Genomic DNA, 26,231 nt, shown 5'->3' on the forward strand with positions numbered 1-26,231 from the left:
TGTCTTCGGACTGTCTGATGGGAGCTTTTCATTCGTTTGGCTTTTCCTGGTGAGAGGCTTCAGAACGAGATTCCTTGTGTGCACTCTTTGATGTTACGCCACAAAGAATCTCCCCTTTTTCCTAATGCTCCGCTGAACCCCATTTAGAAAAAAAAAAAAAAAAAAAAAAAAGGCAGTTTTATGTAACTGTGCTGAGAGGAAGTGGGGTGACCCATGCAAATAGTTTTTGTGTCACTGACAAAGGCCCCGATGCTACGGTGATGGGTTCAGCGAAAAGATCTGAACCCATTTAGCCAGGGCTGAGCTGGGATGCCTTAGCATTGCGCTGCCTGAAAGGCACAGGACGTGCAGCCAGGGCTGTGAAGGCGTCCCTGCCCCGCTGGGTAACGCAATCCGACCTTTCAGGGATGGTGTGCAGCCCTGGGCAGCTTGCTGTCTTCTCTGCACGCTCATGGGTATGCTCTGATTTTGTGAATGCAAAGAACCTCCAGACCCCAGTCTGGAGGTGAAAAACGAGGTGAAACTCACTGTGGAAATTCAGCCAGAACTCTTCTTCCTTCAAAAGCAGATGAATAGTTGTTTTTGCCTCATTTGACACTTAGTGGCTTCAGCTTTATTGCTTTGGTGACGTCAGGCTCCTGATACTGGGGCTCCAGCCTTGTTCTCCCTGTCTAATATCTTCCAATACCTTTGCGTTGGGCATCCCTCATTCGTCCTATGCACGGTATTTGTAAGGCTGAGGGAGAGGGAGAAGGATTGCCTTCTTCATAGACTAGAAGAAAGCTCCTGGTTTTTAGGGTCAGTGTCTGGGTTGGTGGCTGAGCGAGGCACAGAACTCGGGGAGTATTTGCTTGGGCCCCTGGCCGCAGCATAACCACAAAGCAGGTGGTACCAGCGTGCCCTGAGAATCCCCAGCCTCGTGAAAAGGCTTTGTTGGAAGCGTGTATTTGGAGAAGAGAAACCTATGCACTGACCCTTTTCAGTATCATCTGATGCGTGCACCATGATTAGAAAGAGTAGAGGAAGTTAAAAATAACCTGTGGAGGAGGCATTCTAATGAGCAATTATCATTCCTTTCCATTGACTTTTGCAGCAAGGCTCTCCATGTGTTTAGTCTTCTCGAAAGAACATGCCAGATGTTAGAGTGACTTGTTAAGTCCCTGAATACTGTTCTCACTGGCGTACTGAACCATTGTCAGGTTTTTTTTTTTTTTTTTTTTTTTTAATAACTATTAAAATAATTGGGCCCCGAACATTCTGACCTGATAACGCGAAGGAATCTTGGCTGGCTTTCCTAGGGGTCACGTTTGTGAATGGAAAACGCGAGGAGTGTTTGCCAGAACAAAGAAATGTTTCTGCATGTAAAGATCTTCAATAACTTAATCTGAGGTGGAATCATCTGGCTTCAGAAATCGTGCCTCCTGGCAAAAGCTGACTTTTGCATTTCAACATCCTGAACTTTAGTCTTCAAGGAAGCTTTTGTGCTTGTGGGGCTGTGCTGTTCTCCCAAAAGAGTTCCTCACCGATGATTGACAACGAGGCCAATTCCACCTTCGCAAGATTGTAATGCGGGGAAAGCGGCGAGGAAAGCGGGCGTCTCTTTACAAAGCATCTGAAGCGCTTCGCTATCCCTGCTCACGCGTAGGAATCTTAATTGGATTAAAATACAGACGTGTACATTGTGATTTTGCATGCTACGGATCCCACCCTCTTGTTTTTAGCCGCATTGGCCAAACTCAGTGAAGTGCACGGTCAATGTTTTAGCTTTGCCTTTGGTGTCCCTCGGTTGGAGCTCATTAAGCATTCGGGGAATAATAATTCTGGGACTTGAACTTTGATCTGAGGAATCTGGGAAAGAAAGGGCCGGAAATTGCAGCAGCCTGATTAGCTACCCCAAGTTGATCAACTTCTCTGCCAGATGCAGGCAGAGCTCCCAGAGGCCGGGGACAATAGCGGCGGTGCGGGAGAGCCTCCTTGCGTGTGGTGGCTGCGCTCCCATCACATTCCATTACCATCTCCGACCCAGATGGCAGCTTGAGCCGCCCCGCACGCACCCAGCGCCCAGCGGAATCCTCGTCCAAAATATCCATCGGCAGATGATGATGATGATTTTTCACCCCATGTATTTGTTTGGTGATTTTCACGCAGCTGGGAGTTGGGTGGTTTCAGCTGGGAGTGGAAGCATCAGAATGCCTTGAGAGGAGCTCGGCCAAAGCTCTGCGGGGAGGGCGATCTCGTGTCTGCTCCGAACCTGTGGGGATTTCAGAAGCTGGAGTTACAAACCACGTGTGTGCGAGCGTTGTGCTCCGAGCAGCACTCGTTCCTCAGGCAGACATTCAGGTTGGGGTATAAAACCTGAAGTGCTTACATCCAGCTCAAGGCAGAGTTTGTCACGTATTTTCATTTTTTTTTTTTCCCCCCCAAAAAAAATATCCTGAGAGTTTCAACTCAAATTCAGCTCCGTGTTTTGACAGCCCCAGTCTGATGACGAGCCACCCCCAGCCCCACACTGTGTCTGCCTGGGGATGCTCTGACAACGGCGGCTGAAAACTCCCAGCTCTCACTGAGCGACAGGTTTGCTTCTCGCACAGCAGAGCTTGGGACTGCGATCCCGTTCTGTCTGTGGAGCGGGTATACCCGTCACCATTAGAAAACCTTTTTCTCACAACTTCTTACCCCTTCGCTTTCTGTCCGAGACGCAGCAAACGTGTGCCTCGGTGTCAGAGAGCAGTCATCCCGCAGAGCCACGCTTCTGCTGCCAAAGGGGATGGGGACGTGGAGCTTTTCCAGAAGAGCTTCTGAGGAACTGGTTTCTTTTGCTCCTGCTAGAAATCAAACACAAAATATTGCAGTTGGAAACCGAAATGATGGATGTTCCAGAAAGAGGACACTGTGGTGTCTCACGGTCTGTAATTCCAATGCTGCTTCTTCCCACTTTCTATGGGAGACATTGGCCCCCTGTCCCACAGTGCAGCGCTGGGCTGTCATGTTGGGATGCTCTTCATGGGGAAAGATACTGAGTCGTTGAAAATAATGCTCGAAGGAGACTTTCATTTAGAAATAAAAAAATACAATTTCGGCAAAGTCCCCTCTGCCTGCCCTTCCAGCTGCTCCACGTTGTGGTGTTGTGCAGCCTTAGAAGCTATCTTTAATAGAATGTTGGGTATTCTGTGTCAGGGAATGTTGGAGATCCCATGTCGGGTGTCCAGCTCTCAGTTTTCTTGGTTTTCATTTCATTTCTGCCCCTGTGTAAAGGTGAGCTTTATTCTGAGGCTGAAGGCACAGGGACTGAGGAACCATTCCACCATCCCAGCACGTTGTTCTCATCTTGAACTCTTCTGATTTCCACTGGCTGCTCTTGCAGTAGCACCATTTCACTGAATAAATTAATCAGAACGTAAGATTTGTTGCATATGAGGAAACAAAAAAGGGTTATGCTTTGGTGAAGCTGCTGGAGCCGGTGGTTAGTCCTTATTTTTCCCTCTATGGGTGAAACGGTTACACGAACCCCCGCTATTGTTGCAAGAAAAAGTGGCTTCCTGTGATATAAAGTAATTTTTTTAAATAGGAAACATATGGCTGGGCCCTAACAACAAAGTGATATTCAGGTGCTGATGGCATATGCCTCCAGTCCTATTGCAGGAAGCTATCTTGGAAATCTGGTGGCAGAGGCTCGCACACTAATGTTCAGGAAGTGGGGTGGGGGAGGGAATCTGAAACCAACATCAGAAATACATCTACATTTTTAATTTCACTGAAAGTTCTTTGCTATTCCTCTTTTAAACGTCTCTGAGATTCGCTCCCCGTTGGCTATAATGAGTTGATGCTGCGCTAGGACCGCACCGCTCCATGTAGTGCTGGTCTGAGGCAAAAAAAGAGTGGTTTTTGGAAGGGGAGCTGCTCTCCGGATTGCTGTGACTTCACCTCTGTGCCCGTGTTTGCACATTGCCTCCCTCCAGCAAAGCTGTCTCTCTGGGGAAGCGGGGTACCCTCGCATGGTGCAGGATGGTGGAAGTATTCCACGACTCCAAGGGATTCTCTCTGCAGGTGACCACCTGTGGCCTTCAAACTGAAAGTTGGGGTGTTGCTGTAGCATCAGCTCCTGCTGTTGCATTTCCTTGCCTCTTTCATGGCTTGCTGAAAGCTCAGAGGCGGTCACCGCTGTGTGTGCACAAGGACATTGCTCTCGTGGTGCATTACTTCTTGCATTACTGGAGCCAGGCATCAAGGAAAGAACTTGGGCTGAGCCATAGCTGCGACTTTATTTTTGCCTTTCCGCGCTGGCATTTCTGCCTACTTGCTTGTAATCATTAATAATATTTACCTTTGTTTCCTTAGCGCTGTGAAACCTGAGCCAAACATCAAACTTTTTTTTTTTTTTTTTCTGGCCATTGGCTGTTCCACCACAGCCCCGACGTTCAGGTCTGTTCTTAGCTGCAGGCCTGGGTTGGGTGTGTGACCCTGCTCAGTGGGACCCAATGGAGCCAGGGCTTTGCCATCCGTGCACTGCTGGAGGCACAGCTCCCCTTGTCTCCGTGAGAGCTGCCCGCGTTGGGTGTAGCCACAAAACTTGGTCGTGGTTTTATCTTCAGTCACAGAACCCTGCACTTGCAATTGTTCAGTCTGCTGCAAAGCCCCTTTCCACCATGCCCTGCTTCTGCTTTCGTTATTGTTCCCTTACCCAGTCAGTGCACTCACACCTGCAGCGTCCTCATCTACAAATGTGCCGTTGCTTTAACCCTTTGGAGGGCCACAGCTGGAGAAGCGTGAAGACACGAGAAATTCCAAACCATTGTGGGCTTGGGATGGCTTCTGTGTAAAGAAGGGAAATTTGAATTTGTTTTGTCCATGTATTTTCACTGGAACAGGTTGCCCAGTGAGGTTGTGGGTGCCCCCTCCCTGGAAGCGTTCAAGGCCGGGCTGGATGGGCTGTGAACAACCTGGTGTGAAGGGAGGTGTCCCTGCCTACAGCAGGGGGGTGGAACTGGATGATCTTCAAGGTCCCTTCCAACCCAAACCATTCTGTGATTCTGTGATTTTTGGAGTTGTCAGCGGAGCAAAGCTGGGAATGCTTTTTGTTTGGCAAAGAGCTCTAAGAAGGGGTAAGTGGCACTATGGAGCGCCTTAACTTTCAGCATGAGACAACACATAGACAAGCAAGAGTCCCAAGGTTTTCCAGTAGAAACCATGAATTGTGTAGGAATTTTCGTCAGGGGTGCAGCAAGGGGCAGAGAGCCCAGCCAGCTCAGCAGCACTGATTGTGGGTGTCCAGTGTGCGACCACGGCGGTGCCGGAGGGGATGAGAAATGAGGACGAGTAGCACGTCTGCTAGAAACACAGCATTTCTGAATGGAGAAAATGCGCGCTGCAATTCATTGTCAGTGAAGACCCACCAGCAGGAGAGAGTGAACCCCATTCATCCTGATTAATTAGGTGTGGGACTTAAGCCTTGGTCGTCCACAGCTCCAGCCATGGAGCCAGGCAGCATCTCCGAGGACTCCGACTACAAAATCTTAGAAAGAATTTTAATTGATTGGTTCCAATGTCTGCTACACCAGTAACAAATAAAGCCTTCTGAGCGTGGGGATGCCACCGGTTTCCAGAGGGCGTTTTCCTGGGCGCCAGTTTCCTGGGCGTTTCGCTGCCTGCCCTGATCTACGTTAGTGCCGGTTTGGAGGGAGGCACAGGAGCTGCTCTGGGGCAGAAAGCACAAAAGCTGTTTCCAGGAGGCTGGGCGAGGCTGCTGTGTGCTGGAGGGATCCCGCCATGCAGCCACACGCTGGGAAAGGCAGCGTTCTGTGTGATGTAATCCCAACACGGGCTGCGCTCTGCTGCAGCTCCGGGCCAAGCAGCGCGGTCAGCTTGANGGGGGGAGGGCTGGGGGAGCACAGGGGAGGGCATCCCGGAGCGGGAATGATTTTACAAAGAAAAGAACCAAAACACGAAAGCTCTTCCTCCCCTGGCAGGCTGTCGGCAGCGCCTGGCTTGTGTGTGCAGTCTCCACGCGAGCCGGTCGCTTGTCCTACAGAAATGATTTGTTAGACAAGTACAGCAGAGCCGAGAGCTGGGGGGGGGTGGAAGGAGCCGAGGCGGAGGGGGAACCTTGGAACGGAGTCAGGAATGAGTGATGGGCCAGGCTGCAAATGTTACCCGAGTGATACCTAATGGAGGGGGGCTGCGAGGGAAGGGGGAGAGGGGAGGAGAGGCCAATGGAGAATGGGCTGTCTGCTCCAGCAGCACGGTGTTTTATTTTTCGCTGCTAAATGCAAAATTGATTTTTTTTTTTTCTTTTTAGATGCATAAAAAGGAAAAAAAAAAAAAAAAAAAAAAGAGCCTCTGCCTCTCTCTTATAGTTCCCAGACAAAGAAGGCTGAAGCAGACACCCCAGACAATGGATGGCCCTTTCTCTGCTAAGCATTCGCCTTTCTCAGCAGTTAAGGTTAAAAAAAAAAAAAAAAAAAAAAAAAAGAAAAAAAAAAAATCCACCACCCAAGAACCAGAAAAACCTCATTGAAGGAATGAATTAAAAAGATGACCCCGGAAAATGTGGCAGCCTTTTTATTTGATGAGGAATCAAGTTCATACAGCGTGTCAGCAGAGGTGCTGCGCTTTGGTCTTTTATTTGTTTCCTGGCAATAAGAACATTCCTTTTTAGTCTGATATCATCCTCTCATCTTCTCCCTCCCTCTGCCTACCCCTCTCTTCCTCTTCTCGCATCCTTTTTCCTTCCTCCCCTTTCTCCCTCGCCCCTTTCTCCCTCGCATTCTCACATACATTACCCCTTCCTTTCATCTCGGGGCTGACCTGAAATGACCTTTTGCCTGGCACTAGACGTGACTTAACTGATAATAGCAGATACTCGGGGGCCTCAAGCGGTGGCTTGTCTGAGCACGTAGAGGGAGGGCAGAAAGAAAGATCCTTTTTTTTTTTTTTTTTTTCCCTTTTTCCTCATAGGCAAAGCACGGGCTTCTCTTTGCAGCAGCATTTCCTGCAAGGTAGCAATTAATGACACTTTGTGCCGCTTATTGCCCGTTAGATAAAATCCTTCAGAAGCTTTCCCTGCGGTGTCTGTCCCAGCACACGAGGGAGGGGCAGGGAGGGGAAATCTGCAAGCAGCGAGCAGCCCCGCACCATCACTCGGATGCCACTGGCTCCTCGCGCTCTGCATTGCGTCTCCTGCCTTTGTGCTCCAGCTTCAGCCAAACCCTTGTCGGAGCACACAAACGCCCTTCTGTCTTAAATAATCCACACTGCTAGGCGGCCCATCCGGCCGCAAGGTTATTATTTTGCTCCTTAATGTCCCTCGAAGCCACCGCGGTAAAGATAAGATTGCAGGCGGACCCGCTGGGTCGCTGGTTTTTGTTTTTGAATGTTAACTATTTATTTGGATACTCGGCGAGGTTGGGTGAGTTACCACAGCAACGACTCTGCATCTTGAACATGAAAGGGCTCTTATTGTGCCATGTGGTGCCTCAGAGATACAGAGAAAGGAGGAGGCGGGGAGGAGAATTCCTCTTTAAAGAAACAATAGCCAAACATTATGTGAACTCGGGGGCTTTATAATAAAGTTGGGGGGAAAAAAAGAAAAGAGAAGGGGCTGCAGCAGTCTGCGGTGAAAAAATGTGCTGACTTACAGAACTTTGGAAAAAGAGGTGTGCGTGTTTATAGAAATATTAATTAATTAGCTGATAAATAAAAGCTTAATATATAGACACGTATTTCGTTCTTTTCTCCGGCAGATCGTTTGCTGGCCGGGCTGTCAGACTGCCCAGGCAGATCAGAGCTGAGGGTCAGAACCCGAGATATGGTTTCTATTTAATTTTTTTTTTATGAACTTTGTTCTGCTCTTTCTTTCCAGAGAAAGGAAAAGGGGTGGGTGTTCAAGTGCCAAGAAAGGTACCATAGCGCAGTCTGTTTCCCATTGTCCGAAATAATGGGGCGACTGAAACCCCAGACAATGAGGAAACCTGGATAATAGGGTTACTAAAGGATGCAGAGCAGAAGCGCATGAATGGCTGCACGCAGAGCTGAGCGAGATCCAGGGGAGCTTGTTAGTTCAGATTCTCACCGACTTGTTCGGACCCGGGCTGGGACGCGCACGGTGCCACCTGCGTGTCCCTGTGCTGGGATCCAGGGCGGTCTGTGTGTTGCAGAGCCCGTCCCTGTGCTGAGCCCCGTGCTCGGGCTGAGCCTCGCAGACCCGTGCTGCTCTGCATGGGGCCAGCTCGAGGTTCCCTGCTCTGCCCCATGCTCGGATGGGTGAGCGCGCGTGTGCACGTGCATCCCTAATACTTGGGTACGGATTGAAGGTCTCAGAGCAAGGAGCTCCCCTCAGAGTCCCAGTTCTGTTAGGCTCGGTGCAGCTGTACACTGAAATGGCTGCTGCTTGCAGTGGCCACACCTTCTGTTGTTAGGGTAAAGGCACCCTGCCCAGGTGTGCTGCATGTAGGAAATGGAGCCTTCAATGCTCTGCAGGCCTTCCCTGTAAGGATCCTTGGAGCAATGGGCTCAGGGAGCAGGTGGCAGCAATTTGCTTGGGTTGCTGTGTCCTGTTTCCTCTTCCTCATCTTTGAGAACGCACTGCAGAGCTCACGAGTGGTTTGTCACCTGCTGTACCTCACAGGTAACGCGTTTCCTTTACCAAGCTCCATTTGTGAGCCAGTTCAGATTGTTCTTCCAAGTATTCTGCCCAGCTCCATGCCCTGTGGGTTTGTGGGAGAGGGCAGAGGCAGGGGATGGGCCAGCTCAGGAGGACATCTCAGCAGCCTTCTCTGCAGTTTCAGCTTAAGGCTTGTTTTGCTTCATGTGGTTGGCAGTGAGATGCTAACCATTGGGACGAGCCTCAAAACTCCGTGTGAAACTTGGCCACGTCTCCCATGCTTTGATACAATTTATGTGGGGGGATCATGCAACCAGAGGGGAAATTCATACGGTTTCCAGGCTTCGGTCATTACAACCAGACAAAGTTCTTGGAGTTCCCCTGAACTTTCATAGAAATGCCACCATTTGACAAAGGGGAAAAAAAAAGGAGTCCTGGACTTCACTGAAAGTTAACTTTAGCAATCTAAAATCCACCACGTGTCATACGTTCAATACTTCCCATTCCCCTTTGCTTTGAGATATGCAAATCTTACGGTATTAATTAGTAATGGTAACTGAAGGCAGGAGGGTATAGGGATAGGGCTGAGTTAGTACAGGGGGAGTCACGGTCTCTTTGTGAAGTCTTTGGGGCGTTCAGCCTCATCATCTGGTTGCACATTTGTGTTGTGTGGGCCCGCAGTGTGTGCTGTCTCGGTACGCTTTTATAACAAGGTTGCTTCTTCCCAGCGTTGAGAGCATCTTGTTTAGAAACTTTACGTTTTGAATAATATCATCTAACTACTTAGGATTACTTTCACTCTCCAATACAAGTTCGAGCTCTGTTCTTAATTACCTGGGTTTCCAGCTCTTCTTTTGAGAGGACAGTCACTAAATTGAGTGGGTTAAATGACTGTTGCGGGTGAAGGACAAGGCAAATCATGGTTTACTGCCTGAAAAGCGTGGCTACGTGAAGTGATGATTGTATTTTCCTGAGCGAGTTAAAGTGTCAGCTGTCTGAATGTCTCTGGCGGTGGCATCGTAAAAGATTTCTGGTTTCTTTTGTACGCAGTGGGCTGAGATCTGTCAAGGTAATATTGGCGTTAAACCTGCCTCTAATTTTCAAAATACAGATGAACGTGAGAGTAAGGAAAGGAGTGGGGTTAAATCACTGATCTCTTTATCCATAAAAAAAAAATGATGCAGTGGAAGACGTGAAGTGTATTTGCCTTTGATGGCCGCTCGGGTTAAGGAATAAGGGCGTATTATGGGCTAGCAGCCAATGGAGTTGTGCTTGTAACTCAAGTCACAGTGGCCTCTGCTGAGTGTTTCAGGTTCAAAGGCTTCTAATGGTTCACGGAGCAGCCACAACCTGAGAACACAACCCAGGAACACCTGTGTGTGCAGCGTGGGGCTGCCCATTACAAAGGTGCAGTCCAGGCCCAGGAACGGTGTTTGACACTGCACGCTGTCGAATACATTGGCATCGCCTCCGTCTTCCTGCTCCTGTCCTCGTGGCTGTACTAAAGCCCATCTCCAGTCACCAAAGTGCCTTCTGCTGGCACAGGTTCCTCAGAACACCTGAGGCCAGCTGAGAGGTAACGTGAAACAGGAGGTGGATAGGAGGCCATGTGAATATTGCTGGTGGCGTCTGCTCCAGAACCTCCCAATCTGTTTTTAATCCTGTATTTGGAGAGTATCTCTCGCAGTGGGAAAACATGTGCTGTGTAATAGGAATAATAACAGCGTATAGTATGTGTCAGAAATGGTTATAAGCAACAAACTGACCTGCTGGAGTCTTTACTGCTTAGTATGGAAATGCTTATGTGTTTAATGGTCTATTAACTCTTCAGCCATGGAACGTTGTATATGAAGCTGTTCCCTAGCTAGGGGAAAAAACAGTGGGAAGGAGCGCAGCGTCCCAGCGAGGTGACAGCAAGAGCCCAACTCGCCGTGCCCAGGGATGCTACCCTGCCCATCCACGGCCTCTGTGCAGCCCACAAAAACCCACTGCTCCCCTCTTGCTGGTATTGCAGGACCTCTCCTGGTGCTCACACGCTCGTGGTGTATCAGCCACCCAGCAGAGAGCTGTTTCCTCTGCAATCAGTGGCTTAACTCCTGCGTGTTAACAACGCCGACAAAAAGCGCTTGAGATAAGCTTAGCTTATTAGAAACTGCGCTGAGTACATCAAGCATGTGGGAATGGCTGCTAAAAGCATTTGTATTGCTTAGTAATTTGAAAGTAGGGAAACATAAAAAGGAAATGATGTCCGCAGTGAGTTGGATGGTGTTCCTGCATCTCGAGAGACACGAGCTGGAAACTGGAGCGTTGCTTAAGAGTTTTTGACCCCTGAAACTTGTGTCTCCTTCCAACTGGCAACTGAACAGTGCTAAGCATGTAGCAGTGCTGGGAATGTCTCACCAAGTCCTCCAGCAGTGCTCTGCTTTCGGGAGGGAAAGGGGAGAGGAAGCTGCAGACCCTCTGCCTCTTTCTGACCCACGTGCCCCATCGTGCCTGTGCGTGCTGCTGCACCGAGGGGTCTGTGGGCATGACTGGTGATGGAAACCGGGCAATGATCTACGGTCTCATCTCTTCCATTAATTTCATCGCATAACCTTGGGCACATAACCGCAATCTTTCATTTGTGAGTGGGAGTGGAATCGCTCGGTATGCCTTGAAGTGAAAGCTCCCAGCTGCCTTGCATTGCTCTGCCCCAGCCCAAGGCATGTGAGCTCTCTGCTGAACCGCTCCAGGGAGCAGCAAAGTGCTGGAAGGCACTGCTGGGTGACTGGGGACTGCCATGCTGCAGGCGGTGACATTTCAGCAGCTGATGCTCCACCAGCTCAGGTGAGGGCAGGCAGCCAGGGCCGAGCACTCCCAGGAATCAGGGCGTTGCATCTGCACGTGCTTTAATTAACCAGCAGGAGATGGCAAGCGCTCAAGGGAGGCTTTCTTAACTGATGCTTGTGGAACAGGCTGAGATCTGCAAATTTCAGGCACAACTTGCATTGCACCCAATAGGCCTACATCCATGAGTGCTGCGTTAGGCGTGTGGGCACAGGACAGAGGCACTCGGATTGAGGAAGGCTCCTAGAGGAGGAAATTAGTTCCCCATGAAGTTGAAAATATAAACTGCCTGAAGTATTCTGAGGGATCAGTAGGCTGATAAACAAGAAAAGAGACTACAGCATCTCCTCATCCCATGGAACAGGGAGCAGAGCACCATCTATTGCCCTCGCTTCGTTACAGTAACATTGCAGCTTAAGTAGCTGTGCTTTTTCTTCTCGTGTATGGGCTGTGTTCGTAGGCAAGTTTCATTAATGATTATAATTTAATTGCATAAATTCCTTGCATGCTGATAGAAGAATAGACCCCCTGCTTAAGTGTGTGAAGCATTCTGGAGTGCTTTTTCCTCTCCTTCTCCTTGTGTTATGACTTGTTTCTCTAAACGTTGTTTTTATGTAATTATTTGTTTAAATGTCAAAAACGCTACAAATCCTGCAAACACTTACCACTAGGTGTAGCACTCAATACCAAGAGTTTTAGTCCTGCTGACTTTTTTACAATTATGTGTTTATGGCAGAAGTACATTTTAAAGTGGTTTCCAAGTAAACACGAGACAAAACTGTTTGCATGAAAGCTTTACTGAGACGTGCATGTATTTATTGCATTTACCTCTGTAACAAATGAGACGCTTTCATGCCTCTAGCAGTTACTGAAGTAGTTACTTCAAGGTCTGTAGTGATAAAGAGAGATGTGAATGCACCCAGACGCTTTAAAAACTACTAAATCCATACAGGAGCTGATCAAAAGAAAAAGTATTACGTGTAGTGGTGCGGTGCACAGGTGAAACAATGATTATAGCCATAAATAGACAACAGCATTTGCAGGACAGGGTACTATTAAATTCATGGGACTTAAGACAAACGCACCATGGCACTCACTTTGACCCTGCAAACTACTTAAAGGGGATCAGCTAAGACAAGTCACCATCAGCCCAAGAAAGGATGAGGGAGGTCTTAAGAAGAAAGGAGAGTGCTTTGAATAAATCAGCAACCAGGCAGTGGTCTGAAAGAGAAGAGAATGGAGGAAAAAAATAGCACAACAGATGTGTTCAGATGAAAGTTGGCGATCGATTGGTGCATGCTAAGGAAGGCTGCTTGGGAATTTCGGACTAAGGAATCGATGTCAGTATATCCCAAACCAACCTTTTTCATAGCATCAGTTTTAATGACGCTTTCCATGAGCCTTTTCGGGTAAAGATTCATGCCTCCTCTTTTCCAATCTTGTGAAATCGACTACTGCTACGTCATGCCAAGGTTCCCCAAACCACAGTGGTCATGCTTGAGGTTGTCCATCTTGCTCCTGAGGATGGTGTGTGGCCGCTGCAGAGCTACTCCTCTTTGGGGTCCTCCTAAATCACAGATGCTTCCTGGGGAAGCCTGCTGATTTTCACCTTGCTCCAGGTCTTTTGCAAAGCGCGTGGGGAAGCCTGAACAAAGTGATGACATCCCCAGAGGGAAGCTGTTAGAATCCTAACTGGGTGGAAAATTCAGCATTAACAAAATCAAACATTGATACGGAACAAAAACGAAGGAAGAAAAGTAAACTTTCACTTTTCTTCCCCTCTCCCCCGCAGACTGTTATGAGCTAAATGCAGCGTTATTTAAAGAAATGTAACATATCATCCCGAGGTAAAGCTTAATAATTCTCTCTGCTGCAAAATTTGCTTTATAAATGACTTTCCACTCCTCTCACCCCACTCTGATTCCAGAGCGCTGTGCATGCTGGCAATGAAGACCTTTTTTGTTGGAGTGCCAAAGTTGAACTCACCAGCGACTTGAAGTGGAAAAAATGAAATGGATCCGTTTGTTGCATGGGGATGATGCGTATCCTGTGCAGAGCAGAAATTTAAGGCAGACTGTACTGGCTTGTAGCTGGGGGAGATGACTGGGGACACGGATCTTACTGCCTTGTTTTATAATGTCTTGACTCTGTTGCTGTGCATATTGACAGTTGTGATCTTCCTCTGAGATGTTTATGGACAAAATATGGAACTTGCTTTGCAGCTAGCTCCTGGAGGGTGCTACATCCAGGGGTTGGCATGTGGGAACTCGTGGACTGAGCTCTAGCTCTGGCTAGCCACGTAATAGGGTGTTTGATTTCGGTTGGAACGGTGCATAAAGGAACCTAGCAGTCACCTTTCAGAGAAATCTCCCATCTTTGCTAAGGTGCTAAGATCACAGAGAGCAGAAAAGCAAACACTCGAGCATGTCTGGAATTTGTAGGAACCTCAGTTAGATTTTAGGGTCCAGTCCCGCTCCGAAGGCACTGTGACGTCTGAAGAAGTCCTGCCTTTCAGCCTGTGCCCTGCAATGCCATGGATGTTTATTATCTGCTCTTCATTTTCTTACGTTCAGATGCTGATGATCACTGCACTGTGCACTGCTCAGCTGAAGTCTTTATCAGACTGCTGGCTTTGTTGGGATTAGGTACCAGCAAACTCATTAATCCTGTAGAGACTGATAGATGGTGAGTTTTTCTATGCTGGCAGAAACACATCCAACTCATTCAGGATGAGATAATGGCTCTTAGTTATACTTGATCAGAAACAAAACTCTAAATGTTTTTCCTTATATCAGAAATTACTTGATTAAGGTAGACAAACTTTTTTTTCCTTTTTTTCTTTTTTTGGTTCTTTTAAAGTATCATGTCTCACTGCAGTTTAGAGACAGCACAAATGATGTAGCACAATTCTTTCAGAAGCACTGCACTGCACCAACATCCTTCTGCAAATATTTATCATATATACCTGTGCACAGAGAACATTTAGCCTTGAAACAACTCTCCTGTGAGAGGGGGAAAATGAAGTTCCCTGAGCTCAATGCTGTTGCTCATGCAGTTTGTCTTTCCTCCTCCCTCACTGAAATTTATTGTGCCTGGAATAGAAACCTTAGGTTGTCATAGGAAATACTTGCTGTTATTTATTATCCTGCAAGAAGACTCTGCTAAGCTAATTCATGCAATAGACTTAAAAAGGTCAGGAGGAAACAAACAGTCCACATTTTTTTTTGAGAAATCTAAAAAGTACGTGAACCACAGCTCTGAATTCTTGTGAAATATGAGCTGAGCAGTGGATGCTGCCAGTGCTGGTCACTTTGACCTCAACAGCAGCTCCCATGGTGCAGGCAGCGCTCTGCTCTGCTGGGAGACGCCTGGCTGAAGGTGGCACTGCCCTCCCCACGGTCTGGAACATTTGGTTGTTGAAAATGTTTTTGCTGCAAAGCATCCTGCAGCCATCTCATTTCAAAGTGCAACAGCGGAGTGCTGTGAGGCCGTGCTTGCCTGGTTTCGTTTTTATTTTTTCTTTCTGCTATGAAATTGCTTTACAAATTAATGTGGAGTTGAGTTTGAATCTCTGGGAAGGTTGTGGCTGAGGCTTGATCTTTCCTGTATTATTTGCAGCCTTTTGCCGGTGCTGTCTCAGATTGATCATAGCAATCTTTGTAATAATTACAGCTAGTTCCTTTTGAGTGCTATAAATCAGAGATGTGAATTGCCCAAAGTTACGTGGAAGACCAGAGCAGTCCTAGGAACTGCTGTGCTTTCAATATCTGCTCTGTTGTTCTGTCCTAGCAAAGCAAGTTCTTTTCACCACCTTTAAAGTTAAAGCTTCTTGTGCTTTTACTTCTAATATGTCTAGATTACCTGCTGCATTCTGGGAAACCTGCCAGCTGCTCATATTAATATTTTATCAATAACTGAATGCATTAATTCCTCTAAAATAGATCCTAAGGTTAAAAGATAGACGGTTTGGTCAATTTTTTTTTACGTGATCATAGAGCGTCACTCAGTTTCTTGCCTCTGAACCCAGCTACTTGCGTTTGACAAAGGAGGGGAGGGGGCAAACCCACAGTGTTGCAGTTCCATCCCTTTGAGGCTGTGTGCTCCCTGCTGGCCCCAGCCCTGAGGCTCCTCCTGCAGCTCCCTTTGCTCTGCTCTCCAGTGACGGGGTCTCCCAGAAGCAGCTCTCCCGGGGCTGTTTGTGACCCCCCTGGTGGTGGGGAACTGCTGCTGGTATTGCTGAGGAGCCATGTTGCTATGGCCGAGATGCCCTGACTGGGGGTCACTGCATGCACAGCCCGTGTGGGGCTTGGGCCCAGTGCTGCAGCAGGGCGGGGGTCTGCCTGAGGAGAGCTGGGGCTGCCCTGTGCCAGACACAGCTGCTTCCAGCCGGTTCTGGCCTGTTCTGGCCTGTTCCAGCCGGTTCTGGCCTGTTCCAGCCGGTTCCGGCCTGTTCCAGGACACAGCTGAGGAGAGCAGCAGTGTGGGTGGCTGGTGGCTGGCCGAGGTCACTGCAGGCACTGACATTCACCCCAGGCTGTACCTCCTCATCCAGAGTGCCCCGGAGAGCCCACAGCCACAGACAGCGAAATGACAAGTGGGAGGGCCTGGCTGCTTCTCCAAACACAGTCGGAACAAGCGTTGCTGCAGTTCCAGCCCAATTCCCACTGAAAAATCAATAGAACGGAGGCTTCTGAGTCACGTAACTCCTTTTGAAAAGCTTCTCTGCGGCCAAAAGCCAACATGACTGTTGAGAGGACCAGAAACGGAGCCCCACCCTTCACAGTCTTTCTTTAATTTATCCTTTCCCGCTGAAAGAATGGATGCATCTGAGCAGCAGGAGCAAGGGAGATGAGAGCCAGCAGAGAGCGTCCCTTGGGAAGTCCTGTTCTTCTCTGTCTGTCGTACTTGGAGTGGCCATGGGGAAGCATGGACAGGTAGAGCTGAGCTCGCCATGTCGTGGTGCTGGCACATGCAGCCGTGCCTGCTGCTTGCATATGGTGGAAAAAGCACGGTGCGGCTCCAATTCCTCCGGGCAAAGACGATGCTGTAAATAGCATGGCCAAGTTTCAAGCTCTCACAGTACAGTGGGAAGTGATCCAGGCTTTTCTGGTGTCAGGAAGGAGAGCAAAAACGCATTTTATGCATCCTAGGGGGAAAAGAGAAGCAAAGCTGCCCCAGCTGGAGTTGTCAGCTCTGGGAGGGGCAGCCATTTGGCTCTCATTAAGAGTGGCAACAATAGTTCCCTATTGGATCTTGGTGAATGTGCGTTGGTGGGCTCTGTCGTTCACCCTGACTGATGCCATGCCAATGTCTGTTTCAGGTCTGCGCCTTAGGGCACAGCTTTCTGGTTAGAATATGTAGGCATCATCCCAAAAACCAAGCAGTCCAAAGTTTGTACAGTTCCCTGTGGGCTTTTCACTTATCCAAGCCTTTCTCGGTCCTTGTCCTGACTCATGGATGCCTGAAGGAGACTGTTCTCCAGTTGCTGATGGTCCATCTAGGAGTCACTTGATGGCTTCTAGGCACAGCACAAGTCTCTTTTCTCTGCTCCTTTGCAGTCCTGCCCAACTTTTTGCTCTTTAAAGGCCCTAACTGCAGAGTCTAAAAGGTGTTTAAATGCCTCATTCCTGCTGAAATTCAGTTTGGACTGCTAGCAGGTCTGTCATCCTGCAGTCCCAGCTCAAAGGCAGGTAGGCCTGGTCCCAGTTTCCCTCAGAGAAATCAGTCTCAATCCTGTGGCAGAATGAGCATAGCTTGGCTTGTCTTGACTTACAGACATTGTACCATTGGCATCCAGTGCTCCATCTAGTTTTCAAAAAATTAACAGGAGAGTTTCGTGGACTTGAATGCCCCTAAATGATTTTTCTTTTGAGAAGAAAACTGGAGGTAGAGCGCTTTCCATTTGGGCACGGGATTTGTCTGAGAGCTAGGCCAACGCTGTGCTCAACAAATCGTCGTGCCAACCGCTTATGGGTAATTAGGCATGAAGGGAATCAGCAGTCTGCTCCCTGCGTTGTGACTCACAGACGGCGGATTTGCAGCGTGCCTTTAGCTTCCAGGGCCGCAGTGCTGAGGCACTCACAGGAAGACGGATCCTGAGCATCCAGCAGCCCTGAGGAACTCGGTGGGGATGGCAGAGCTGGGCGGTAGCGGTGCGTGGTTGCAGCTTGGAGCAGTTCAGGCCGCAGTTCTCTTGAGAGTGCCAGGGAGAGGGCCCGGTTGTGGGCAGCTGTGGAATTGGTGTGTCCCCATCTCTCTAGCAGGTTACCAGCACTCTACCAAAGTTGCCATGCTAGAGTCACGTCGTGAAGGGGAAGCACACACGCGTGCTCCTGAGGTGCTCAGTCCGTTGGTTTGGCTCCTGCTCCTGGTGGGAGCTCAGTGTAAGCTCCTGGGTCAGAGCATGCAGGCACTCCGTTCCCCCAGCTGGGCTGCAGGAGTGGCAGTGAGCAACTGATGAAGACAAAGATGTCTCACATCACCACGACTGTTTGCTGAGTGAGCCTATGTTTAAACCCTGGGTTTGTCGCCTCTGAGCTTTAGGGTCATTCCTTCTGGCTGTGAGTAAGGTGCGCTGTCTACCTGCTTTTGATGTCTCAGGCTTTACGAACCCAACAGATTTCATTCTCTTGTGCAGCTGATTGACACGGCCATGAGAAGTGGCTGAGAGATGGTCCAGGGGTAGAAATCCAGTTGGGCTGACAGCTTGTTTTGTGCTGTTAGGGACTTTCCTGACCAAAGGGAAGCTTTGGGATGTGAGATGGATGTGTACCAAAGGGAAAAGCCTTTTGGTTAGCGCACTGGGGTTTGATTAGCCTAATGTGGCTGCTTCTGCGCATCTACAGGAAACTCTCTCTGGGGATTTCCAAAACCTCAAGTTAAGCACACTAGAAATACTGCATGGTTGTTTTTGCCATGCAGTCTGGGGACTTTTCCTTGTATGATCCTGAAGGAAATCAGGAAGAGCAGGGGTGTGTGGGCAGTTATGCTTCTTCTTCTTATTATTTTTAAAAACTCGGTTGCCCTTAGGAGCGACAGACGCGAGTGGTTCTGAACACACCCATGTGAGTTCAGTCCCAATGTGCACTATTAAAATTAGTGGTCTAAATGGAGTCTGAATGGGACATTTGGAATCCAGGGACTTGGTTTCTGCCGTGGTCTGTCCTCTTCAAACCCGGACCCACAGCCACGTGAAGGCTGCAGTCGCTCAGATACAGAGGTCACAATCAAATTGTAACCTGTTTTAAAATGCAGCGCAGCAGTCGTTATCTTAGAGGTCTTGGGAATGATGACAGCTTAAATTTTGATTAGTGCTCCTTACCCTCACAATACTACGGCCCTTGTTATTTCATTGTTACTCATCGTGTGTCACTTGGTGTTTTTATGACACGGCACTCTGGGCCAGCATAGCCTTCATTACAAAAAGTCTCCTGGTCCTATTGTGGGTGAGAATTGAGATGTGAGAGCTAAGTGTAACCTGAAGGAAAAAAAATTGGCAAGCAGCTGAAAAGCTTGAAATATAATGAAAAGCTTTAAAAATAACACATGCGATTTTGTAGAATTGCTTTTCTTCAGCAACTCTTGCGGGCTTTGGAAGGAGGGAGACTTCTGCTGCACGGTGTTCAAACACTCAGACACAGCAATATTGTAAATTGCAAATTGAAGTGCCAAAACCAGTCTGTCCTGTACAGGTCACTGAAGTAGACACGGCTCTCGCCTGAAAGCATTTGTAATCTAAAACCCCGGTGCGATTCCCACTGAAGGTAATGACAGAACTCCGAGTGACTGCAAAGGGAACAGGATGAGGCTCTCCCTAAAGGAAAGGGTTTTTATTTCTGGTTGCCAGATACTCCTTACCTAGGACAAATCCCGAAAACTTTTGTTCAGGAATCTCAGAATCTGAAAAACTTCTTTACGCCGCGTTCATTCCCCATTTTAAAGCAGGTTTGGAAAGAGAAGATTTAAAGAGAATTCCCATCTGTTATTGAAGCATTTAATCATCCTTTAAAAGCCGGTGCAGTTTTATTTTCTCTGGGGAGCGAGTAGCATTAGCTGAAGCATAAAGCAAACTATACCAAGTGTAGAAAAAACTCACCCCGATGTCCTGTTTGACAAACTGACCTGCGGGTCACAACCTGGGTTTATTGATCTGTGGGGCCATGTCTGGGTGTCGGGCTTGTTTTCTGGACTTTGGTTTCAGCTGCATTCCTGACTTCTGAAAGAGTAGGGGGTGTGGATTTCTACTAGGAGTAACCACTGGGAAGGAAGTAATGTTCATTAAGTGTGCAGGCAGTGCAGGACTAAGCATGCTCAGTGAAAAAGCTTTTCTCCTTTGCCTGTCAAGCCCTATGTTTGAACTCATTCCAGAATGCCGGATTTACTTTTACGCGAAGGAACAGCACCTGGCTGGACCACATTTTTCTCGCTCTCCTTAGTCATGGGAAGATTGGAAACAATATTCTTTTGATGATCAGCGCGCTCAGCAGCGCAGCGTGCCTGCGTGCGTGCGTGGCTGCTGCAGTGGAGGAGGAGGACAAACTTTGCTACCTGTGCAACGAAGGCTGGTAGGTCAGCGAGGGGTGCAGAGGAACTTTTGCAGCTGCTCGTGACTTTGGCTGACGCTTTGCTTTCTGCTCTCTGTCCCTTCCCATCTGCGGCAGAGCTGAACTTTCTGTAAGTTGAGCAGCTTTCTGATTGCTCAGCCGCTCTGAGAAGGTAAATTTGTTTTAAGTGAAAAACGTGCGAGCGCGTTTTGGGGGTCTGAGCTCAGCTCTTGCAAACTGCTAGCACAGAGGTGTGTTTTCTTTACTTTTCCTGCTCTTTATTCTTTTTAGTGGTTCCTATAAATGCAATCCTTTACTTCAAGTGTGTGTGTTTTAAAAGACTGCTCCCCCTTCTCTCCCCACCCTCTCCTTTAAGGCTGAAAATGAGACTCGTTCTTGAATAATGAGCTCTGTATGTTATCAAGCAAATCTTGTGGCTGCTTCATGTGATCACTTCCAGTCTCAGCAGAGATGTTATGCCTTTAATACGTTCACAGCTTTTTATGGAAAATGAATTGCAAAACTGCTAGCAGAGGGGTGAGAGAAAGCAATTTTATTTGATAACAACATGCTTCAATGTAGCAGGCTGTTGTGCTTTTAAATTTTTAAGTGCTTTCTACTTTTTTTTTGGTTTTGAAGACGTGTTCAGAACTCGCATCTCCCGAGGTCTTGAAACAACCTTAGGAAGAGGAAAGGGAGTAAATTTTCTTTTGTGACTTTGTGCTGCCTAATGGAGATGTTTCTGAGCATAGGCCACACGGCCGAGGAACAAAATGACCACAGAGTAAGAAGTGAAATGGACTCAAATAATTAGAAACTGTCTGTAGTTAATGATTGTTTGAAGTAGGTCAGAAACATTTGGTGGTTCCTGTTGTTAAATTTTGTCCTCCAGTGTTCTTCAGGGCGGTTCTATTGCTTATTAAAACTTAGCATTTCATCTTCTAAGTGTGAAAAGTGTACGCAGCCTTCAATATTCAAATTATATGGATTTTAGAAAGTTGAGATAATTAAATAACTAGATATGCAAATGCAAAATCCGTGTGTTTCCAAGCTGTGTGCTTACTGTTTGGTTATTTTAAGGTGGAAATTGATTTTCTTTGCAAAGGATCTCAGGAGGAGAAAGGGTAACAGGTTAGTGACGGTGCGTGCTCCTGGTTACAGGGTGGGAAGTGCACAATGCATGAGCTGAGTACAATAATAGGTTGTGCTGCTGCTCGCCACTCTCAGCTGAAAACTCTCTGGGGAAAAAAAAACCTCTCAGCATTTCTTCTTTGCAAAGGGTGAGGGTAAAGCTAAAGTAGGAGCACTGGGTTCCGTGGGCTTCGGGTTGGTTCCCACCAGGATTACCTGCTGCGTGCACGCGGAGGGATGGGGAGCAGCTAGGCCAAGCAGAAGGAATCTGCAAATGACCAAAGCTGAAGCTCTCTGATCTTGCCTTACTCTTATCCCCTTGAGATCCTAGGAAGTTTTTTGATGAGAGAAGGCTGGGAAAATTGCTTTGCCTTATTTCTCTTCTTTGATTTAGCAACCTGCAGGGGATTATGGAGGCAGGAAGGGTTGTGCTGCAGATGGACACGAGCTCTGTGTGGCCACGGCACACTCTCTGCCCTCTTTGCATGCAGTCCCTCCATTTGCTTAGCTGTGCAATGGGGAGGGTGACGGCGAGGGATTCCTGTAAGGCTCTTTGCATATTTTTTGGCAGAAAAAATACCTTGCGTTGCAGGGAAGTGATAAGCCCAGGCTTCAGAAATACACATCCAGATTTCGGTTTCAGGCACTAACTTTGGGACTTCTCAGGCCCACAGGTCTTAGCTTAGCTCCTTTTAGTGGCTGTGGGAAGGCAAAATAGCACCGCAATCCAGACACAAACTACGTGGCCTGCCCCACGCTGCTGTTTGCTTTCAGGTGTCCAAATCCAGCAGTTTTGTATGGATCCACTTCACATGCGAAATATAATTAGAGACAGGAAATGTTTTTGGATTATTTCATTTCCCCTCCTAAGGTTAAAATTTTGCAATTCATTGGCGTGCAGATGTTCCAAGTGGGAAGCAGCTCTTTGGACACGGAGCCCATATCTTAACACCCCTCTCTGTGATCCATTACTGTAACATCTGCTGAATGGGTACCAGCCAGATACTCGGCCTCTCCCCCATCTCTGTTTTCATCCTTCATCTTTCCAGGTATTCCCAAAGCAAATCCACAGCTGCTCAGTGATCGAATTTAAATCCTCGTGTATCCTAAACAAAGAGAAGGGGTCTCTGTACTTCTTGGAAAGGCCCAGGTGTTCCCAAGCTTTCATTACCTCCAGAGCGAGCATTTCTTTGCGGTGAAGGCATGTCCACTGCAACCAGCCACAATCGATAGGCAGAGGTGAAATCTGAATAGAGAGAGCAGGAGGTGTGGGCATGGGACATACCCTGCAGCACTGAGCAGTGGGTTACAGCGAGTTGCCTCCACTGGGAGCCTGCGTGAGTCCTGGGATGTGCAGAGCAGCGGCTCAGCAGCCTTAGGTTTTGGGAGCAGTTATTTGTGGCAGCTTCCTTCTTTCAGTGCTGGCACAGAGATGTCCTTTTTTGAAGACGGGGATTGCTTGGAGCGTTCTGAGTATCGGGATGTCAAGACCCATCTGAAACACCCTGGCTAAAGCATGGAGCGAAGCAAGTCAGCTGGTATCCAGCTCTGCTGGAGGAAAGCAGGCGCCAATGGGTGTATCTCTGATGGGTCATTCTTGACCTGCAGATGTTAAATGTGATCTCTGCAGATAATGTGCTTGTGGGTTTATTGGAATGTTGTCCAAAGCTGGGCAGGACTTTACTTATCGCTAAACACAGCGAAGCGTAAAACAAGTGGCGATGATTTGTTTTAGTGCAAGCAGCACTAGATGCATTGCATCTCTTTTTGTGAAGCACAGAGTTTGTGCCATTTCAGTATGTATGTACGTGCAAATGATACTGGGTTTTTTTTTGGATGTCTAGCATAAAAGCAAGTACCACAGGCAGTATTTTAACCTGCAGAACAGCAGGGCAAGTCATTGTAGGTCATTGTATCTGTTGTTTTGAGGAGGTGATCTTGGTCATCCCTGGGAAGATGTTGAATGTGCCTTTCCTTCCACACTTTCTTTGTCCCCAAGAGCAGCCCAGGGCAGTGGCTGCAGGGAGTGAGCCACGTGCTCCAGCTGGAAGCCTCCTGGCAAGTTCATAGCAGGACTGATTCCCTCACCTGTAATTCCATGTGGAGGCTGCACATCTACAAGATACGCTTCCCAAGGAGGCCTGCTGAGACTTTTTAAAAAAAGGCTTTTAACCTTCTCACCAGTGGAGTTTTCACAGCTCCACCCTGCCCCATCAGTCACCTCTTTCCTGTGATTCATTGCCAGGGCTCTGCTCAGGGTGTTCCCGGAGGACTTGAATTAAGAGCCTGAATTGTGCCTTCTCCTCTCTGTTGACCGAAATTAAGCAATCTCTTCTCTGTCTGCACTGCTGGGCTCAAGGAACCATCCAGAGATGCATCATTGCATCATTGTATTGCTGCATCATTGCTACGTGCTGGAGACGTGAGATGAGGCAGTGACTGTATGCAAAAGATAATCATTTAATGCAGCGCTGGCATTAATGACGAATCCCCTCGTTTATTTTTACAGGTAGCATTGGAAATGAAAACAATTCCATCCACGACATTGTTCCCAGGCTCCGTAAATGTAAGTACAAATATAGTTCCAAACTGCACTGTATTTCAACCTAGGCAGAAGTAAGACTCTTAATGATCAAAGGAGCAATGCACGTGCTAAAGTTGTGTGGGTTTTAGAAAGAACAAACGAACAGGGAGGCTAGGGGAAAGTCACGCTGCTTGGCATTCCCTTGCTGGCTTTGCACAGAATCAGTGCTCGTTTGGGTTTGGATCCTGCTGTATTTGGGCCAGAGCTGTCTCTGGAGAAGTCTGGGAGGGATGGAACAGGAGGAGAGCTTGTAGCTCTGCCCACAGAGGGATCTCCTGGGTAGCAATTTCACCAGCTCCTGAGGGACCGTGGAGTCTTAGTCCTGTTTTTAGAAGCGTTGTTGGAGCTTAGATCAGGCTTTAAGGCTTTTAGGAGCCTAGAAATGCAGGTAGGAACCCTGTGGGATCTATGAAGTGTCTGCAAAGGTCGTGTGTCTCACTGAGAGCTCTTGCCTAACTCAGCTGTTATTAAAACCACTTCTGCATGAAGCTTCATGTATCCCTCATCCTTGTAAACCCTCACCTTGTTTCAGAGGAACTGTGATTCTTAAATACCGAAGCCTGACTTTGAGGCTCTGAACAAATGTAGGTGAAATTGAATAAATTATTCACTGCTGTAAAAACCAGAGGGGAATGTAATGAACAGAACACAGAGCACTGGGGTCTGGTGGTGCCCTCTGGACTCGTTCCTGTGTTCACTGAATTTCGTGGGAGTTTTTGTCTGAGGCTGCAGAGCGCTGCCCCATTTCAGCCGAAGCTCTGTGCAGATTCTGAGCCTTGTAAAAGTTTGTGGGAGCTGCAGCTTGGGTCGGAATTCATCCTCTGGAGCTCCTCCCTGGGTGGAGCTGCAAACAAGCAGAATTTTCTGCATCGATATGCAAATTCTCCAAAGAAACGGGCGCCTTTCTGAATCCCCTCTGTGTTGCTGTTGGGGTTCAGGTGGTTGAAAAAACGAGCTTTGTGTTCACAAGGCAGCAGGGACGAGGGCTGCTCCAAAGTGCCTTTGTTTGAGTATATGTAAAGCTATCAATGCGTCATTCTTTCTGCTTCAGCTGCTAGAGACTCCCATCTTCTCTATTGATTTTACCCAGAATGCTTACTGCCCTTGAAGGTGTGACCTGTACCTCCGGCTAATTTATTTCTGTCATGGCTGCAGCATTTTTTAGAGGGCAGCGGGGGTAGGAGAGAGAACAATGAATTCAACATGGAATATAAATCCCAAGTCTGTAGCCTTCAGACATTCCAGCACACAGCCCGCTCCATTCTCCCGTTCGGCATTCTGCACGGTCTTGGATTAAGGAGAGAGAGAAAAAAAAAAGAAAGGCATTTGTATAACTAATCAGGTGAGCCGTTCTGGGATAATCCCTTTGGTCACACATACTGGCATATATATTAAAATTTCGCTGGGCTGCTAAACCTTTTTCAATGACATCCCAGTGTATGAGCCCGAAAAAAGTCTCACCTTGATGGCCTGGAATAATTTTGGATCTGAGCATTGCTGCTTTACCGTCTGTAAATTTGTAACGCGGAGTGTGGAAGGACAAAAACTTTTTTTTTTTTGTGCGTTGAAAACTTGTTTTGGACCGCGGTGGCGTGATGGATCTTCTTTGTTCGATTTTATTTTTGTTTTCATTTGTTATTTTGCACCTATTTGTTCCTGTTCAGGTTTTTATAGTGAAAAATAAGTGATGTGTAAGCACGTAAGTTGAAACTCTCTACAAATAGTGAGATTAAGCACCTGGCCCCTTTCATTATTCTATTGAAATATGTGGTTTTTGCTCTCATGACCTGACTGTGTAGCTGAAGTCTTTCTCCCCTGCCCCATGCAGTTCATCAATAGTCCAGGATTTCTATAGGGCAAACATGCTGCCCTATAGAAATTGCGGAGGGCTTGGATGGAAAACTTTGTTGGTTTGGTGCTGTGCCTTGGGGATGCATGCAAGGAATGGGATAAGAGCATGTGGTGCTTTGTACATTGCTCCTCCCACCTCGCTTGGTTTCTACATCCATAGCCACAGAGTGCTCTGAAGCTGGGGACTGAAAGGAGCAAACTCTGGGTCTGCAGTGTGACAATACTGATCATCACCCAGGCAGACTGGTTGAAACTGCAGCTCAGACCCAAGTTTAGTGTTGAGATTTGAACTCATCGAGTTCTTTGGCAGAGAGAGGTGACTTAAAGGAGCCGTATCAAAATGCGAGCTGCACATAAAGCAGAGTGACTGCCTTCCTGGGACATGCAGGTCTCGTGCTGCAGAGCAGTTACTGCAGGATACCTGCCTGGGGTCGCTGCTGTGGGTCAGGGCAGCGAGGCCAGCTGGGAAGGTCGGGCTGCAGAGGAATGCACCGAGCTCTGCAGTTGAAGCACTGGAGATTTCCAGGTGCTGTGCTGGGATCCACTGCCACAGACAGCACTGAATGAGCCTATGATAACTGAACTCGGCGAAACATCAACCAGTCTGGCCTGCATTCAGAGTCTGTCGTTCAATCTTGTTGCTGGCCATGTGATTTGGGCTCCCAGTGGGTCTGTGCCACACAGCTGTAAGTGTTTG

The 26,231-nt window shown here is 47.9% G+C and overlaps 1 protein-coding gene across 31 annotated transcripts in view; it reads left to right on the forward strand.

Annotated features, from left to right (window-relative positions):
- Nucleotides 8,446–26,231, forward strand: part of LOC110387542 — a 143,065-nt gene continuing 125,279 nt past the window's right edge. For 4 of the 31 annotated variants that reach the window (XR_002432586.1, XR_002432575.1, XR_002432578.1 and 1 more), the window contains exons 1-2: nt 19,706–19,989; nt 23,609–23,665. The gene's annotated coding sequence lies outside the window, so the exon portion shown is untranslated. Of the gene's footprint in view, nt 8,624–19,697; nt 20,220–23,608; nt 23,666–26,231 lie in introns of those variants that run through there. The other 27 variants (XR_002432577.1, XR_002432579.1, XR_002432582.1 and 24 more) reach the window with 17 other exon arrangements.

Source organism: Numida meleagris, chromosome 23, assembly GCF_002078875.1.
Source record: "Numida meleagris isolate 19003 breed g44 Domestic line chromosome 23, NumMel1.0, whole genome shotgun sequence".
Taxonomy (NCBI): domain Eukaryota; kingdom Metazoa; phylum Chordata; class Aves; order Galliformes; family Numididae; genus Numida; species Numida meleagris.